This window comes from Tamandua tetradactyla, chromosome 3 (genome assembly GCF_023851605.1).
Source record: "Tamandua tetradactyla isolate mTamTet1 chromosome 3, mTamTet1.pri, whole genome shotgun sequence".
Taxonomy (NCBI): domain Eukaryota; kingdom Metazoa; phylum Chordata; class Mammalia; order Pilosa; family Myrmecophagidae; genus Tamandua; species Tamandua tetradactyla.
Genome location: NC_135329.1, coordinates 173969381 through 173988717, shown reverse-complemented (window position 1 = coordinate 173988717; position 19337 = coordinate 173969381). Strand labels below are relative to the sequence as shown.

Genomic DNA, 19337 nt, shown 5'->3' with positions numbered 1-19337 from the left:
TGGCAGCAAAACATGTTGATCCTTCTTCTTTTGCCTTTTATGTACTTGCTGGCACCCCTTGCATTCACATTCTGCTCACACACAGTCATTAGCTGGGACTGCCTGGAGCTGCGAAAATGGTGTCATATCTCCAAGACTGAGCTTCCCCAGCTCCTGATCTCTCTCACCATTCCTAACAGCACCCCTCTCCTTGGTTTTTCTTTTCTTTTTTTTTCTTTTTATTTGTTTGGTATTTAGTCTCACAAACTAGCAGAGAGAAACTGCTTCCTCGGCTACCGTTTTCCTAGAAGTGTTCTTGTATTCGTGTATTTGCGTTCCAAGCATTCCTGTGGATGGATGTTTCCCCACAACAAAGAGGAGATTGTTCCACCTTCTGTTGGGGAGCAAATCACTTTCCGGTTCAAGGCGTAAATCTTCCATTGACATCTATTCTAGAATGTGTTAGTGTTCACCAAATATTCCATTTCCTTTCCCCATAAATTTTTTTGGGGGGTGGGGGAGGGAATGATTAATCATCCCCTCCTTGTTGAAGTGAGGAGAAGCCATGTGGCTTATTTTGGTCAATGCAATGTGAGCAGAAGTGAGGTGTGTAGCCTTGATGCAATAGATTTAAAAGCCCCCTTGGGGTTCGCCAGGTCCCCTTTGCCCTCTGCCAGAGGAACAGCAACACCCCAGGTAGAGTTTTCTCCATTAGCCTGGGCCCTGGAATGAAGAAGACATGTCACAGAGCCACAGGTGACTCGTGGGGAACAAGTAGTAGAAGTTAAAATACAGCTGAGTTTTTGAAAGTCGCTGAGATATTTGGAATTATTTGTTACTGTAGCATAACTTTAACCTACTGTGACTGATACAATGTCCTTTAATCTATAGGTCTTTATAATAAAATATTAGAATTAATATGTTGAGATTATATAGTCGAATATGGAAGAGAAAAATCTAAGAAAGCACCATTAAGGACAGTTATCCTTAAAAATAGAGGATGCTGCTTGCCTGCTAACATGCATTTGGCCAGGTTAACATAGGATCTTAGAATGTGAGAAATTGCAAGGATCTTAAAGCTTTTCTAATTAAGTCCCCTTTAAGTCAACCAGCTAGCTGGTGACAGAATATGGTCCATACTGGAGGAAGATGGGCTCCAATTCTGTGCTTTTTCTTTCTTTTCTTTTTTTTCCTTGATGGGGAGGCTGCATTATCAGGGAATGGAACCTGTTGGGGGGCGTGCATGAGCAGGAAATCGAACTGACTTTCAGCTCAGGTAGCACTGGTAAAAAGATAAGACTGTATTCTTATATAAAAAAATTTCTATCATTTTAAATATTTTCGAAAAAAGTTAACATATTAAACTTTCACCTGCTCACTTTAAATCCTAGATTGTTTCCTATTTCCAGGTCAAAGACACTTCATATCACCCAAATGAAATGCATATTTACAGAAGTAAATTTACTATAAAGGACAAGTGCGAGAGGTTTTTCTTTTCTTTTTACCATAAGTCAAGTGTTGGCTCTATGCAACTGTTTTTCTAAATCAGTCAAGTCTATTGTGTTTTAAAACACATGAAGGGTTCAGCTTACTTCCAGGATAACAGGCCCCCTTATTTTATAAATTGTTAACCCTTAATAATAATAGAAGCCATATTTATATAATGGGTACTATTATAAAATGCCATTCAAAGTGCTTTACATCTTTTTACATGCTTAATCCTCACAGCAACCCTGTGATGTAACATTATTAACCGTCATATACAGATGAGGAAATGAAGGCACAGAGAAGTGAAGTGACTTACCTAAGGTCACACTGATAGCGAGTAGCAAAGATGGCATTTTAACTTAGGCAGTCCCACTATACAGCTCCTGGAGTGACTGCACCATGGAAGCATTAAGTAACTGCTATGTGCTGGTACTATGTATCACTTTATGTATATTATACATATTATTATATCAATTTCAGTATGAAATCAATGTCATACAAATGATAACTTGGATTCAAGGTCAGATCCATCTGACATCAACACTGTCCTCCCTTCACTCTGTTATGCTACCTATTCATGTCATCACTACAAGAAAGCGCGACGAGAGAGAAAAGGGGTAGTTGACAGCCAAGCAATTTTTTACTGCTTTGTGTATCAAATGCACCAAGCAGAATGCTAGTGAGTTCTCTATCACTGGAAATAAACTCTGAAAACTACCAAAGTGAATTGAATTGTGCCCCCAGTTTGGACACATTCTTGGTTGTGGTCCGCATTCCGGTGGGTGTGGGCCATGGTCAACAAGAACTCTCCCAGTTGTTTCTTCAGTTTAGGTGTGGCCCAGTTGGGTCAGTTGGGCTTTAATCTGGATTTCTGGGGTCCTTTATAAACAGAGTGAAAGTCAGACAGATAAACAGACAGAAGCTGGAAGACAATGGACCCCACAGGAGAATGAAGAAGACATTACCATGTGGCAGAAAAGCCAAGGAACCCCAAGGATTTCTGGCAGCCAGCTCTAGGATGCCTCAGTCTTCGGGGAGAAAGTATGGCCTTCCTGTTGCTCAATTTTGGACCCCTCCTAGCCTCAAAACTGCAAGCCAGTCATTTTCTCTTGTTAAGTCAACCCATTTATGGTATTTGCATTAGGAAACTAATGCATCTATTTATCAAGTTAGTGATGAAGGACACAAGTACTGGGTGTTTGGATCAGGCATCCAGTGATACCTCTTCTCACACTAAGCCTCTATGGTGCTTATTTCTTTAAGAGAGTTGCCCTCATTCTCCCTCCTTTCAAGATGTGAAATTGAGGTTCAGAGCATTAAAGTGCCTCAGGCTGCCTAACTCTGATGTTAGTTGTGGGGCTGGTAGTAAAAACTTGGGTCCTTTTACTCAGGCATCATGTTCTATATGATGGATTTCACAGTTTTGAATATTTGGGAATGTCTTTTGCAGAGATTTCCAAAGCCTGAGTGGAATTTTCTACCTCTTAGAGTGTTGTAACTGTTGTGTAAAAGAAACAAAATAGGGAGTTATGTATAGTTTTAAGTTGTGTGTGCATGTACGTATTTTAATTTTTAACTATTGTCAGCTAAGTAAATGGTTCAGAGCATGAACTCATATTTTAAATCACTGCTTATCTGAATACAAGGAACAGTCATGAGATTCCTAAGTCACCCAGTCTTCAAACAGGGTTGTGGGAAGTTTCCATCCTTGTTCTTTAACTCCCTCACCTCTAGGATTAGAGAAGATCCTAACATGTTAAGACACTGCAGGCTCCATAGGAAACAACTTGTATTAGTTGGGATATGGCTTAAAATAATGCTTAAACAAGACAGTAGTTATTCCTTTCTTACATACCAGTCCAGGCATCAGCCAGCCTGGTCTGACCTGGTGGCCCCACATGTCAAGGGCCTAGGCTGCTTCCATCTGCAGGTCCACCCACCCCTGGTGCCCATCGTGCAGGACGGCCGCTTCCATCTGCAGGTCCACCCACCCCTGGTGCCCATCGTGCAGGACGGCCGCTTCCATCTGCAGGTCCACCCGCCCCTGGTGCCCATCGTGCAGGACGGCCGCTTCCATCTGCAGGTCCACCCACCCCTGGTGCCCATCGTGCAGGATGGCCGCTTCCATCTGCAGGTCCGCCCACCCCTGGTGCCCATCGTGCAGGACGGCCGCTTCCATCTGCAGGTCCACCCGCCCCTGGTGCCCATCGTGCAGGACGGCCGCTTCCATCTGCAGGTCCACCCGCCCCTGGTGCCCATCGTGCAGGACGGCCGCTTCCATCTGCAGGTCCACCCGCCCCTGGTGCCCATCGTGCAGGACGGCCGCTTCCATCTGCAGGTCCACCCGCCCCTGGTGCCCATCGTGCAGGACGGCCGCTTCCATCTGCAGGTCCACCCGCCCCTGGTGCCCATCGTGCAGGACGGCCGCTTCCATCTGCAGGTCCACCCACCCCTGGTGCCCATCGTGCAGGACGGCTGCTTCCATCTGCAGGTCCGCCCACCCCTGGTGCCCATCGTGCAGGACGGCCGCTTCCATCTGCAGGTCCACCCGCCCCTGGTGCCCATCGTGCAGGACGGCTTACCACTCTATCCACAGGTCAGCCTGTGGGCATGGAGAAAAGGGGCCAGGAGAGGACACACATTTCCCTTTGGGGACATGATCTAGAAATTGCACACATTTGTTCCACTCACACCTCATCGGCCATAATTTGACCCCACGGCCACACTCAGCTCCAAAAGTGGCTGAGAAAGAGAGCCTTTATTCTGAATGTCTAAGTACCCAGTAATAATCAAAATATTATTACTGTGGAAGAAGGAGAGAATGGATAGTGGGGAACAATTCTCAGGCTCTGCCACATCTCTATTCCACCTTCTACTTTGTCTCTCACCCACCCCAAGAAAGTCCTCTCCAGGACTTCTGGACCACTTTACCATCCCTTTTATAAAGTTGTGACCCTTTTGTAGTCCAGTCTTGGAGGAGGCATGTGTCCAAGGAAACACTGTCCAACAACCAGCAGTAATAATAAATAGTCCGAATCCTTTTCCTGTATTTCTTAATAAATAACAAAAATATACAACACAAATCTCAGTAAGGGTTCTAAGTTCGCGTTTTCTTTCTCCTTGGCTCTCTAGTCCTGGAAATCTGCGTCTAGAGCGTCTTCCTCATCAGGAACCCCTTCCTCCTCAGACACAAAAAATAACCTCTGGAATATTCAGCCCCAAATGGCATTTCTCTCTGTCTCTCTCTCTCTCATCTTTCCTTTTTTTTTTTTTTACATTATGTGTTTCAACTAATGGTGTCTCCCCATAAGCAAGAATGTCTCCCCCTGAAAGGAAAAAAGCAAAGGAGGAGAAGGCAAAGGTAAATGTAGGTTTCCCCTTATCCAGCTGACAGTGGGAGTGGAAAGAGAAAACAGCTTATGCCCACAGGTGAATCATATTGGAGTCACCAGGCTTACTCTCCAAATCCACTTTCCAAATAATTTTTAAAAATATGAATTACAATCATGTCACTGTCTTGCTTAAATACCTCACTAGGTTCTTACTCGAGGTTGAGAAAGTATCATTTCCCTTGCCGGGACCCAGGCCCCTGGGTGGTAAGGCCCTGCCCACCGCGCTGCGGCCTGCTCTCCCTCTCTGCCTCAGTCACCCACACTTGCCGCTGCCTCCATCTGGAATTCTCGCCCCCAACTTGGGCCACTCATATTGATTTTCAAAGTTTTTTCTCCCAAATGTTGCCTTTTCAGAGAGCCTTTCTCATCCTGTAATAAATGAGGCTTATTTCCTCACAGCCCGTGTTCGATTTGTTTTTTCCACTGCAACCTTCACTGGACTGTCAGCTCCAAAGCACTGAGTCATACCCCACCATGCACTGTGCCCTAAGTATTGTCGGAGGATGGGGCTCTCCCTCAAAGCTTCCAATTGATGTGTCCATTTATTTATCCATAAGATATCTATTTTCATTTTTCAAGCTGAAGAAGATGCAGACTCTGCACTCATGTCTGGACAGGTTAGGAAATGCTCACCTCTCGCCCTCCCTGGCTTCCTACTCTCCTCTGCAGCCTCGGATGTGAGGCTGCAGCTCGAAGATGCCAGCTACAGCTCAAGAGATGTTGCTATGAAAAATAAGAAGAAAAACTAAAACAGAAACAAAAACAGCACTTGCCCTTTCTCAAGGCTCCTTAGGCCCAAATCACTATAAAATGTACTCTCGCCATTTGGGGTGGAGGATGTTCATGGCCAATACGCTCATTGGCCTATAAACTCTGTCTTCTGTGAGAAGAAAAAGTTCCAGAAATCTTTTGAAAACAAGAACGGACCCCAAACAAAGTAGAGACCCTCACCTGGAAAAACTGGTCTGTGTGAGGGGGCACCTCAGCTCTGGGGAGAACTAGCTGTGCCAGGGCCCAGGCGGGGTGGGGGGGGACTGGGGGGGACACTGACAAAGAACCAAGTGAGGAGGAATAACAGGGGAGGGGTTGGGGAGAAACAACAACAGGGAGGAAGAGACGAAAACCTCTCAGGGTGGGGGATGGTGGGTCCCCACAGGGCCCTGGGGCACAGAGGCTGCTCCCCTTTGCTCTTGGCCTGTCTGTGGACAGCCAGGCTTCCTCGGCCCCATCCCCCCCCATCCTCTCCACATTTAGTGATCCACCCGTGGCTCCCTGCCACTTCGTTTATTTGGAAGCAATAGATAAATGTCAGCACTTAGAAGCTATGTAACGTCCTAACGGGCCCCCCTAGACTAATAAACATAAAAAAAAAAAAAATCCTGATTCAGGCAGCTTGATGGGTTCATTGGTGAGAGAGAGAGATAAAGTTTCCCTTCAGGACATTTATAATTTACATAATAAAAAGCTTTTCACCTTCCAGTCAAGGAGCAAAATTAATTACCGTGGGCCTGTTACCTCTCAGAACATTTTTTGCTTAAACTGGCAGGAACAGTTTGTGAACCCTCAAATGAGGACCGGGGGCCGGGGTGGGGTGTTAGAGGAGGAGAGAAAGGCAGCCCCTCGGCTCACTTTAGGGTGGCCTGGAGTGGGGTGCAGTGAGGAGGGGGTGCTCTGCATTTACCGAAGACCTTGTGCCCTGCCCTGTCCTTCCAGCGCATTCGGCACCGAATGATACTCTAATGATAATGGACTCCCTGCGGTCCGAGGTGCCGTAATCACCAACACTGCCCCCGCCCCGGACAGATGTTGAATGGACGGTCACCAGAAGGGTTGTCTTGCTCATATCCTTCAGTCATGTCTTGTCCTCGTCTCTTTTGGGCACTGTTTCAAATAACGGATAGAAAAGCTGGTGCGTCCGTCCCCCTGGTTCTGAAGATATATGGACAGCCCCAAAGTCCTTTGATTCAGGAATCACGTTTCATGTCCACGCAGGGTCTCTCATTCCTAATTCACCGGGCTCTTCAGAGAGCTGACAGAATTAACCTGATATCGTTCATTCTCGCCACACTCCTGTGAGGGAGCAGGTGGCCCACATTATTAGGGCTATTTTGCAGAGGGAGAGATGAAGGCTAAGGGAGGGGGAGCGACTCATCCACGATGAGCTGGGAACAGAATCCAGCCTCGGGTCCGCAAGGTTATACAGTTTCCCTCCATGTCTGAAAGGGTCAGCCGAGGGTCTCAGGGAAGGGGAAAAGGGTGGGGAGGCGAAGACAGGGAAGTCAAAAGCCTCCTGTCTCTTAAGAGAGCAACCATTATTGCTTTAGTTTTCATTGTTAGTTAGCAGCCATTTTAATAGAGCATAGCATTACAAAAGGAAATAAAAGAGGTTGGCCTGGCTAAAATGATGTTTTGCAGCTCCTTTAAGCCTGGTTTCCTGTCTTGGATAAACAGAATATCAACAGGTAAGTCAGTTTTAGTCAGAAGTTCAGAATTTGGAGGGGAGAGTTTGAATGTGTGGAAGGAGTCGGCCATGCAGAAGATACTGTGGCAGCCCCTGGGCCCCTCCCCTGTCTCTCAGGTTCTCTTTGGTCCTATGTGTTCTCCACTGGTTGACTTTTCTTTGACCCTTTCACCCAGTGTCTTTCCCAATGCAGGGCACCCATATTTCTTACTCTCCAGATAACAACTAAATTAAGGCCAGCTCAGAACCAGTTTTGAGGGGAAAGAGGGCAAAAGTGAGTTCAGCCTAGTGGAAGCAACCTCCCTACTCCCCCCACTTTTGGTGTTTTATGTATTATGAGTAAATTGACCAATGCAAGTAACAGAATCTGCCATGGAGAGACTGGAATTTGTGGTGCCTTTTTGATCTGAATATAAAATGGGGGCTGTTGACAGTTTAATTATGGCCCTACTGCAGAATATACCTTTTGTTGTTTCTAGTGGAAACCGCACAAGGTCCCGTTTGTATGGAGAAGTGGTTGAGAACCTGGGCTATGCCACCATGGCCTGTGTCAGAGGCCCCACTGCTACTTGCCTGCTGGGTGTCCGTGAGCACTTGTCTGTAAATCTGTAAAGTGGGCCCCATAAAAGCATGTGCCTTCTGGAGTTATCGTGACAACCAAATGATTCCGCGCTCGTTAAACACTTCCAACAGCACCTGATGCATAGTAAGTCATCAATAAGTGTTAGCATTTTTTACTCATAATAATTGGTATATACTTGTTTTTAGGGGTAGAGCTTATTTTATATGTGATTAGATCAACAAATGACATTTGCATGTTATGATGGCCAAAATAACTAGCTTGGTTGTGGCTGGTGATTGCTGATAGTTTCGTGGCCAAACTGCATTGATTGTGAAGGAATCAAATATTATTACAAACTGTTTGGAAAATAATTTAGTCAGCACATATAGACCTGACTTCCATGATTTCCATCTCTCATTTTCTTTTTTTTTATGTACACATGAATGGATCATTTCATTCAAATCTGTTGAGCATCTACTATGGGGAAAAAAAGACTTATCAGAAATGGTCTCATCCTTAGGGAAGTCCCTGGCTGGCGGAAAGACAAGCAAATAACAGATACGGAGTCATGGTGAACAGGGCCAGGTGTGCCCGAGGTGATGCAGGAGCCTCTTCCACTCAGGAGGGAAGTTTGAGTTGAGACTTGAGAGAAAAAGTTGGAATTCGCAAGGAAAGAAAGACCCTCTCAGACAGAGCAAAAAGTGGGCACCACTGATGTAGTGGGAGAGGGTACGGATGGGCGACAGCTTGGAGTGACTGCAGTGGGCAAGGAAGGGCTGCCAGGCAGTAGTTTCTGTAAGGTCTCTGCCCTGGGGTGTTTGGGCTTCATCTTGTACACGAGAGTGTGTTTTTGGAGGAAGGAGAAGTAAGCAGGAAGCAGGGAAAGACTATCCCAGCATCACCGAGGCATTTTCCAACCCTTCTGACACTTCCACACCATGTCAGAATCCAGAGGGAAGAAGAGAACTTGTGGAAATGGTACAAATTGTAAAAAGCTCACTGGGGAGATTCTAATAAATTCCCTTCCCTCCATACTTGACCCTTGAGAGCCACCTTCCTCAGCAGTGGATACGCGAAGGGTTTGAGCAGGGCAATGACTTACACAGAGGTGCATTTCAGATCTGTTGCTATGATTGCAGAAAGGAGCTATGAAGCCATGAAAAGACACAGAGGAACCTTAAATACGCATTGTTAAGTGAAAGAAGCCAGTCTGAATGACTACATACTGTATGACATTCTGAAAAAAAGCAAAACTATAGAGGCAGTAAAAAGATCAGGAGATGGCATGAGACTCAGATTCGATTCCTGACCCATAACCAAAAAATAAAAATAAAAAAAGATCAGAGGATGATTAGGTAGAGAGCAGAGGATTTTTAGGACAGTGCAACTTCTCTGTATGATACTGTGATGATGATTATATGACATTAAGCATTTATTAAAATTCGTAGAACTATACGACGCAAAAAGTGAACCCTAAAGTAAACTCTGGCATTTAGTACATAATAATGTATTAGTATTGTTTCATCAATTGTAGTAAATGAACCACAATAATACAATATGTTAATAACAGAGGAAACTGTGGGGGATGGGAGTGGTAGATGGGAATTTCTGGTACTTTCTGTACAATTTTTGTATAAATTTAAAACTGCTGTAAAATAGACATTTTAAAAATTTCAGCAGAGGGGGCTAAGGTGTGAACTATTTAGATGCATTTAGAAAATACTATTTAGAAGCAGTTAGAAAATAACCATTCTTTGTGTCTGGGGGTATGGGAGGAGGCAACTTCTTTCAATGCCCTTAACAAAAGGCAGAAATACAGGAGAGGAAGAAGTTTACTTTTTATTTTGAGGTGTTGGTAGGACTTTCCCACAGAGACACTTTGGTAGCAATTAACAAAAAAATAAATGTGCAGTTTAGGAGAAAAATATGTCTTTGCATTAGCAGTCTGGTTTTATAGCCTTAGCTAATCTATCTGGATACAGGGTGACTTCATTAAACAAAGAAAACCTTCATGTAACTCTTACATTTGCACTTATAAGAATGGCAATGTATAGGACAGGGTTCTTTCTCCATGTAGAGTGTAATCTACATATTTTGATGATACCTTCTAAATTGGGTTAAATTTTCTTCAAATATTGTGCTACTCTTCCCCACCCAACTCTTTCCTCCTCCTCTTTCAGATTCTTACTGCTCACACTTTAAAGGTTGCCTTTAAAGTTTCCATTTCACAAGTCAAAGGATCATGGATAAAGACAGCTGAAGAAAATCAGGACATAGTGACAGTAAGCAACAAGATTAAATAAGCATGGGGAAAAAGAGAGAGAAGATAATAATTAGCAATCCAAAACTAAATTAAGAATAAAGTAGAGGTTCCCAAGCCAAGAAGGTCTTGGGAAAGGGGAGAAGAGAGACTGAGCGTACTAGTTTTGATGTTCTTTTCTTGTAAAAATTTTAAATCAAATTTGGCTTTAGATTTCTGGCAATGCACACTCTGTGCAGAATGAGCTGGAAAATGGAGCCTGCTTGCTTGCTACTTTTAGTTCTCACCATTCTGATGGTTCAGACAACTTCTCACTGGGTTCAGTGTATGGCAATGAAATGCAAATCATAAACGGATGAGAGCTGGCCTCCGGGAAAAAGGGGAGCCCTGGATGTGATCCAAGGTCTGTAATGCAGAGTAAAGACATATTTCTTTGTCACACGCAGTAGATTCTCCCTGAGGGTTTTGACGATGGGAATAAAGTGATTGGGAGGGGAGGAGGGGTGGTGGTAGTGGAAATCATTACAATATTCTTCTCTCATACGAAAAATCAAACACAAACAAATCCTCTGTGTGTGGGAACACAGACAAGCCCCAGACCTTGTGGCCGCTCTTCACGGCACACTCCATATACTGTAGTCATTACACCAGTGTCAGAGCTGTGCATGCCTCTCTCTAAGCACGCAGTTCACGTGCAGATGCTTATCACGCCCTTTGACCTGGGTGGAGACTCGCAGCAGCGCTTCACATCTGTCAGGCTAAGTTCCAGAGTTTTTTCAAACCTGTTCATGCTCAGGAACATTCAGAATGCATTTTCCCAAGTACTTTCCCTCTGAATATTTAAACTCGTGCATATTCTGAGGGAATTTTAATCCACATGTTTCTGATTCATTTACACTTAATTCATCAAATTGTTGCTTCCTAAGAGTTTTTTGATGTGCAAGGAGCTTTATGAGGCTTTTTTTTTTTTTTTAACTAAACTTCCTTATTTGAAGTAGCATATTGCTTGTACCAACACGGGACAAAATGCAGAACGCCATTCTGAACCTGAACCCAGACCCCAAGAAGTTTAAGGTAGTGGGAGGTGTAAGGGAAGCAAGAGGAGTTAAGAAGGACCTTGTTTTGGCAGAACTCAAGGGAATTCTCTCATCTCTGATTGGAATGACAGGGATGGGTTCATTTTCATTCAAGTTCCTAAAGAAAAATAAATGCGAAGGATATCTTGTTCACTGGAGGCTGTCACCATGTGTTTTTTCTATTATTTCATTGGTGAGGGTTTGAAGCTTCTTGATGGTTTTCAAGAGGAGCAGAGACCTGAGAAGAAAGTTTACAATCAAATTTCAAAACTGTTTTAATGGATGGTGGCCAAACACCAGTGACTGTTGAAAACCAAGCCCGTGGTTTTCAGTGCCTCTCAGGAACCTCTCACTGGGCTCCTAGGACAAGGGCTTGGATTTCTCTGCCAAGTGATACCCATGACATGGATATTATGCTTTGCCTTGAAGATCCTCTTGATCCAAGACCACCAGTCCAAGAGCTGATTCTTACTTGTCCCTCCAAGACAGAAGGCCAGATCTAGGCAACCTAAGATAAGTTTTTTGGAATTAAACCCCATTCTATCTTCTCCTCTCCCGCCCCACTAGCACTGTTGTCACTTTTATGTTTTGGAGGAGGTGAGCTTTCAGTACGACAAAACTGTCAGCAGAATTAGGAAAGAATGCAAGATACAAAGACCAGAGGACTTCTGATTTAACATAAGACCTTAGGACATTGACAATTGTCTACCGATTTTGGTAGAGAAAAAAAATCAGACTTTATCTTCAAACCTATTTATAAAATATGGCAAAGGTTATTTTTGGGTTGGCTGACCTTAAAGAAGAGATATTTTTATGCCATGTAAAATTTGATCCATGTTGCTGAATCATTTACATTTAATATGTGCATTTTACACATAAGTATAAGTTCGCTTTTAGATGTTTTCACAAAACAGTGCTTTGATCCCAGGATAGCAATTTGATTGAGACTTGCTATAGTCGAAAATAAAATAATTACAGGGTAAATTCAGGGTTCTGGCTTTAAGTTCATGCTCCGAACTCCTATCCAAGGTCTGATCAGTGTGCAATATGCATTTCACTGTCATGACCTTGGTTGATTTTGTCTGAACTAGTGTAGTGGAGTTAGAAGAAATCAGCCAAGAAGGATCCCCATGGAAAAGTTATGGGGAAATTTGTTTGTATTTTTACTGCCAATACAGGGCTTAAGTAAAAACTAGAATATGAAGCACTTGTGCTTTGCTTTGTGGTGGCTAATCTGTACTCCAGATTTTAGAAATCCAGTTGCCAAACCTTGCACGGATTCAGTTGTCCTTTTAAAGTCCCTCTTTATAAAATGGACTAATGGTAACTGTTATTCATTTTCTTAAAGAAATGGGAAAGCAGATCAAGACAATGGTGAAAACCAGAAACCTGTCCTCTAGAAGGAAAAGGCATCTTATGGAAATAAAGGACAATGTTAAAATAAGATCAAATATAATGCAAATCTTCTCAATCAGAAGTTATTTAATAAGAAAGCTGATGATAGAATTTAAGCTCCATGAGGATAGGAATTTTTTATTTTGTTCTTTGCTATATCCCCAACTCCTGGAGCAGTACTTGGCACATAGTAGGCATTCAATACTATATGTGTCAAATAATGAATGGAAGAATGAATATGGGCATATCAGTCAAGGTTCTCCAGAGAAACAGACCCAAGAGGACGTGTGTGTGTGTGTGTGGTGTGTGTGTGTGTATGTATGTGGAGAGAGAGATATTTAAAGACTTGGCTTATGCGATTTGGGAAGTTGATTAAGTCTGAAATGTGTAGGGCGGGTCATAAACTGGAAATTCCTCTAAGAGTTGATGTTGCAGTCTTGTGTCCACAATCCTTAGGGCAGGCTGGCAGTCTGGGAACTCAGACAAGAAGATGTGGAAGTCTTGAGGCAGAATCCCTTCTTCCTCTGGAAACCTCAGTTTTTGCTCTAAGGCCTTCAGCTGAGTGGCTGAGGCCCACCTACATTATGGAGGGTGATCCCTTTTACTTAAAGTCAACTGACTATAGATGCTAAGCCCGATACTAAATTCCTTCACAGCAGCATCCAGGGTAGTGCTTGACCAAATTTCTGGCCTCCATATAACCTAGCATGTTGATACATAAAATTAATGCACCATCACAGTGGGTAACACCAGGCACAGTTGTGGAGAGATGAACCTGCATTCTTTTCTTCCTCCTTCAGGCCAAGCCACAGATGGCCATGTAGGGAGGGTGGCAGGTCCCCAGTTCTGCACGGAGTAGTACAATACACTGGAGGCTGGTACCCCGGGTGGCAAGACTTGAGTGATATGTTTTGGAATGTTGTTAGCTGAGAGCCATGCAAGAAGTCACGAAACGGGAGGTCCTTTGAAGGCTGGGCATTTTTCCTGTATTTGTGGCAGCTGTCTAGGGCTCAGCAATGTGACTTTCTGAGGCAATGGCCTGTGGCCATATATCAGGTAACTCTAGGGCTCCTCAAGCCTTTTCTTTCTAAAAATGGCTGGCGTCATAAAATGAAGAAATAAGATAGTATGAAGAGAATTCAGAAATTCTGCTTTACCCTCTGGAAAACTAACAACAATGAGTCCTGACTTATTCATTGAAGAAAAGTGGAAATTACTTTATATCACAATGTTGAGTTTGGGGGGTTAGATGGCCCCTCCTCAGAGTAAAGTGGCAAAGCATGGAGGGCCATTTCTGAGGCCTAGCCTAACAGTTTTCCTAACAGTCTTGGTCATTATAAACTAAGGATTTTCTCATGTGTTAAGGGGGTGGAAATGTCAGGCATGTTCTGTGATCTCTGGCTCCAGTGGTAAAGCACTGGTATTACCATCGAACTGTGGCATTGGTCATGCAGCAAGAAACATAGAAGGCTTTCTGGTTGAAGCTGGGCAACAGGCATGTTGAGTAGGAAGAGAGCCAGGCTATTTCTTTGTTCATTTATTTTTAAAGGCAAGCTATATCCTGGAGACATGATACTCAGGCTTTCAAATTCTCGTGGAGATCACTGAAAATGCAGATTATTTACCAGGAATGTCAACATTCCTGGGGGGAAGGGGAATTTTCATTCTCTTCAATGGTGAAAATATCACTCTAGAAATTTAGAGCCAGAAGGACCCTCAGAGAAACCTATATACTCAATTTTTTAATGAGGCTCCAGAGACCCAGAGAAGTTGAGACTTAATTAACGCCACACAGCCAGCTAGAGGCAGTCAGGAGGCGCGCCTAGTTTCTACACTGCATGTGGTCTTGGAAAAACACCTGGAGCCCTCTCACATGTTGACTTTGCCAGCTACCCGAAAGTCACTGCAGGGTTCCACCCACTGGGCCTACATGTTTGTTTTGGGGTCTCGTTTAATCCATTAATGAACAAGTGCTCAATGACTATGCACTCTACACTCAATAAGAATGGACAAAGGCACAACATTCTGTCTCAGGAGATATGTATCTATAGTCTGGTTTGGATGACTAGAGTAAAATTAAAGACAGAAAAAATAAAATAAACCCAAGAGCATATATAATTTCACAGAAGCAGCTAAAATTCTAGTGGGCTTTTAAATATGGCTTAGCTTTCTTGGAGTCTCTTGAGAGGGCTCTGTGACATACTGGAAAGATCACAGGCTTGGGGGTCAGATCTGGACTTGAGCTCTACTTTATTACTAACTGGGTCTCGGGGAGCAGTCATGGGGCTCACTGAGCCTCAGTTTCCTTATATCTAAAGGGGCAACTGCAGGCTAGGAACGGATACATTTTGGCTTTGGGGTGATTGTTGTGGTTATTGTTGTCACACGGTTGTAGTCCCAACTACTATTAATGCAGCTGCCACTGGTAATCCCACCGCCTTTGGTGACGGAACAGCAGGAGGTTTACTTGGAGATTAGCCTCCAGCGGGCCCTTGTGATAACCTCTGAAGGCTGCTTCATTTTTATGGAATAAATAACATTTCCAATCTTCTTTATGATGCTCTCTTATTTTTCCCAAGAACTTGACAGGTGGATTTTTGCAAGACTTGTTTGTAGTTCCTCTGTGATTCTCCTTCATTGCAACATAAATATCTAAATATAATTCTTTCCCCCTCCTTGGTGAATTGAAAGAAAATTCATATCTTGTCTTTCTACTTCTATATAGTGAACTTTTCTCATGTTTAAATAGATGCATGAGCATATTATAATAGGACAGCTAAGAGAATCTTTGGGTACAAATGCCAGCTTTGTTGTATGACCTTGAGCAAAATTACCTAATTTCTGTGTGTCTTGATTTCCTTAACTAGAAAATGGAGAAAATTGTATATTCACGTTATAAGGTTGTTATGATAAAAAAAAATCCATTCCATGAAAAGTGCTTATTGTGCAGCCTGGCATATAGTAAGCACCCAAAAAAACTAGCTATTATTATCATTATCAGTATCTTCAAGACCTTTAAGAGAAAATGAAATAACTTTGTGTAATACTACTTTGAAAAGAAGAAAATTAAAGAAGGAACTCTTAGAACATATTCCCCAGACATTCATCACAAATGTGCCAGGCATTTTGCTATGCGCTGGGGAGCAGGGTTACTTTGGGTCCCTGAAAGAACTAATGGGGAAAAAATCAGGGGAAAAACCACAATGGTATGTGGTTGTGGAAGGAGCAACACACAAGGGAATGGAGCCTAGAGGGAGCAGCATCTAAACTTGTCTGGGGGAGTTAGGGGAAAGGAGGAATTTTCACAGAAGGAAGTAATTGATTTGAGGTTGAAAGAAGGGTTAGGGGGTAGTCAGGTAGATAAGGGGGTGCAATCGTGTTCCAGGCAGAGGACTGGCATATTTAAAGACATATAGGCATAAGGGAACAAGAGAGTTCAGGAAACGGTAAAAAGCTGGGTCTATTGTAGAATGCATGGAAGAGAATGGCAGGAAATGAAGCTGGAGACAGTGGGCAAGTAATGGTTTATGAAGATCTTATGTGCCACATTAAAGAGGCTAGATGTTATCATGTAAGCCAATATCTCCTACGTTTCCTCTCAGAATCTTTGATATATTAATAGGTGTTCTATAAATTAAAAACATTTGGTAGTTCAATAAGTTTGGAAAAAGTTTGGTACAATAGTGATAAATATTTTTTTCTTCCTGTAGAATTTTTCAGAGCTCTTACTATGCCAAGAAGAGGATGAGGCTTTCTCAAAACCAATTTAATCTTTGAATGCTTTTATGCTGAGCACCTGTTAACATTCAGATCCATGTAACAATGAAGAATTTTGAAGAAAGAAGTTATATAGGATCATATTTTATTTAGGGTTAGAAAGATAATTCTGGAAACAATGTGGAGATAGATTAGAGTGTCTACGAGTTGAGGGTGTTTTTAAAAGAAATATATTATTTGTTCTATAAATATAATAAGCCTGAAATTGGGCAATAAAAATATGTCATGTAATCCAAAGGGCTTGCTAATCTACGAAGTAAAATATTTAATTAGTTCTTATTTATAAAGCATGGCTGTGCTTTTGGTGGCCAATGCTACTTTCTACAGGGAAATTCATCAATGAATGGGGTGATTTTTTTTGTATACTGTATGGCAGTGTCACATTTCATTATTTTTCCATGTGTTTCCCATTATTGCAGCACCATTTGTTGAATTTTGTTTGTTTGTTTTGCTTGTTTGTTTGTTTTTTGGGGAAGTATATGACCAGGAATTGAACCAGCATGGCTGTAGAGAATTCTACCTTTGAACTACATCCCCACAGGGTGAATTTTTTTTAGTTGAATTATTGATTACCCAGTGTACCTCATTATTATCCATATTTTCATAGGTTGATGTAGTGACTTCCTAAAACAGAGCTATATGTCGACTCCAGGAATGTATAAGGTAGCATGCATTGAGCATGGCTCTATACTTCCTATTAAATGCATGGCCATAAACAAATTATTTAAATCTTTGAATAAATATTTACAATTATTTATTCTATCATTATGCACATTGAAGAAAAGCATAATAAACAGTGGAGTTCTTTTCTACCAAAAAATTATTTCCACCCATTAATTTAGCTAAAAACACTAGTTTGAAGAGGTGCTGTTATATGCCATTTGTAATTGTATCTCTACAGCAATCAACTGTTTTATAATTGGAGCATGTTGAAAAAAATCTTGTCTCATAAGTCTTTGGTTTTTTAAGTCTCGACCATTAAGAGTTCATTGTACTTTGGGAGAATCTTGGTGTCCTGGATGACTTTTTGAACACATCAAAATCAAACAACAAGTTTGTATTCTGAAAATACTCTTCAATCCGTACAAATGTTGCTTGGGTTGTGGGGCTCAGATTTCTCTTACTGGCACTATAACGTGTGAAGAACATTTGTTATGAAAGTTCAGGCCGACTTTTTGTTCCTTCCTCATTAGTCACTGTGCTTCCTTTCCCATTGCTTTCCTTTGTTGTTCTGCTGCTTTCTTTTCTCTTTCTGCTATTTTCTGCTGCCTCAGAACTTCTTCTGCTTGCCAGACCATATCTGCTTCCCATGCATTGACATTTTCTTGCCAGGTATCTAATTCAGGAAATTGACGAGTAGAAGGTATTTTAGTTTTCCAAGCTGCTTAAGTAAATACCACGAAATGGGTTGGATTAGGCAATGGGGGATTTATTCGCTCACAGTTTCAAGGTTTGGAAAATGTCCAAATCAAGGCATCATCAAGGCCATGCTTTGTCCTGAAGACTGTGGCATTCTGAGGCTGGCTGCCAGGGATCCTTGGTTCCTCTCTTGCACGGAGCATGGCGGCATCTCCTGGTCTCTTCCTTCTCTTTAGGTTCTGTTTCAGCTTCTTGCTTCCTGTGGCTTTCTCTCTGTGTGTCTAAATTTCATTCTTTTATAAAGGACTCCAGTAATAGGATTAAAGTCCATTCTGAATGAAGTGGACTATGCCTTAACTGAAATTAACCTCATCAGAAGGTTCTACTTAACGATGGGTTCAATACCCACATATGAATAGATTACATTTATGAGCATGTTTTTTGGGGGTGTATACAGCTTCAAACCACCACAGAAGGCATACCTTGTACAGTTGCTAATCTACTAAACAAACCTGTGCTATCATCTGGGATGCCAAAATGTAATGGTTTTCTCTTAATAATATTTTCTGAGTCGTTCTTATGGTTGATGCATGTCCTTAAAATAGTCAGATTCCAGTCATTCCAAAGCATTTTGTTGGGTTGTCACAATCCTATTCCTTTCACTGATCTTTACATTTGTGGGTATATTATTGTCCCAGGATGTCCACCCTTCAACATCTGTCTGCTTAGAAACTGATGAATAATCAACTGTGGTTGGCCAAGTTATTTGGTCTCCACTTAATTTCCACCCTTTGCCAGATCTGCATGTTAATAATCTCTTTAGGAATGAGAATACTGTTGCTAGGCAGGCACAAACTTTAAGGAATTGGAGCTGTGTGATGGCCATGGTGGGAATCAAAGCCTTTGTAGTAACATTTTTTTTCCCTAAAGCCGGAGACCTAAGAAATGAGTAAAGGTGAAAGAGAGATTCACCCAGGAACACAGAATCCAGAGAGCTATTGTCTCCAGGTTCGTGCTCATCCTGTGTATTTGAATCTTTTCAATTCCAAATTTCCTAGCTTGTGAAGGGGAAGTAATAATTCCTGTCTCAGGGAGTTTGTGTGTTGATAGTCTGTCATTAAATAACCTTGTGAACAATGAAGGACTACCTAAATGAATGGTTATTAAACACTGTGGGAATCTGGCACACAGTAGACACTCGGGGACAATTGTTGAATGATTCAGCGGAGGTAGGTCTTAGTCCTGTCTTCTAGCAACACGAAAAAGGGCGTTTGCTCATGTGCATACTTGGATTTTTAAAATCAATAATTATTATGTATTAGTTCTCCCAAAACTGTCAACTCCCTTTGCAGCAGTTCTGAAGACAACCTAAGCTGCTTTCCAGGGACGCTTCATCAAATCCCCAGCAAATGACCAAAAGAGAGTCTCAAGAGGTTCAGTAAAATGCGTTGCCTTTGAGATTGTAAGGAGAGCTGGCAGTGCTTAGTTTCCAAGTGAACTCATTTGCTGGGCCTTTCTCCCCTGCAGCATTGCTCTTGGAATTCACTTTAGCCTCAGTTTCCCCAGGAAGCAGAAAGGGGCGTGGGGG

General features: G+C 42.4%; 1 pseudogene; it reads right to left on the bottom strand.

Moving 5' to 3' along the window:
• Nucleotides 1–6863: 6863 nt before the first annotated feature.
• On the bottom strand, nt 6864–18641 carry LOC143675842 (receptor-binding cancer antigen expressed on SiSo cells pseudogene; annotated as a pseudogene).
• Between the last annotated feature and the right edge of the window lie 696 nt (nt 18642–19337).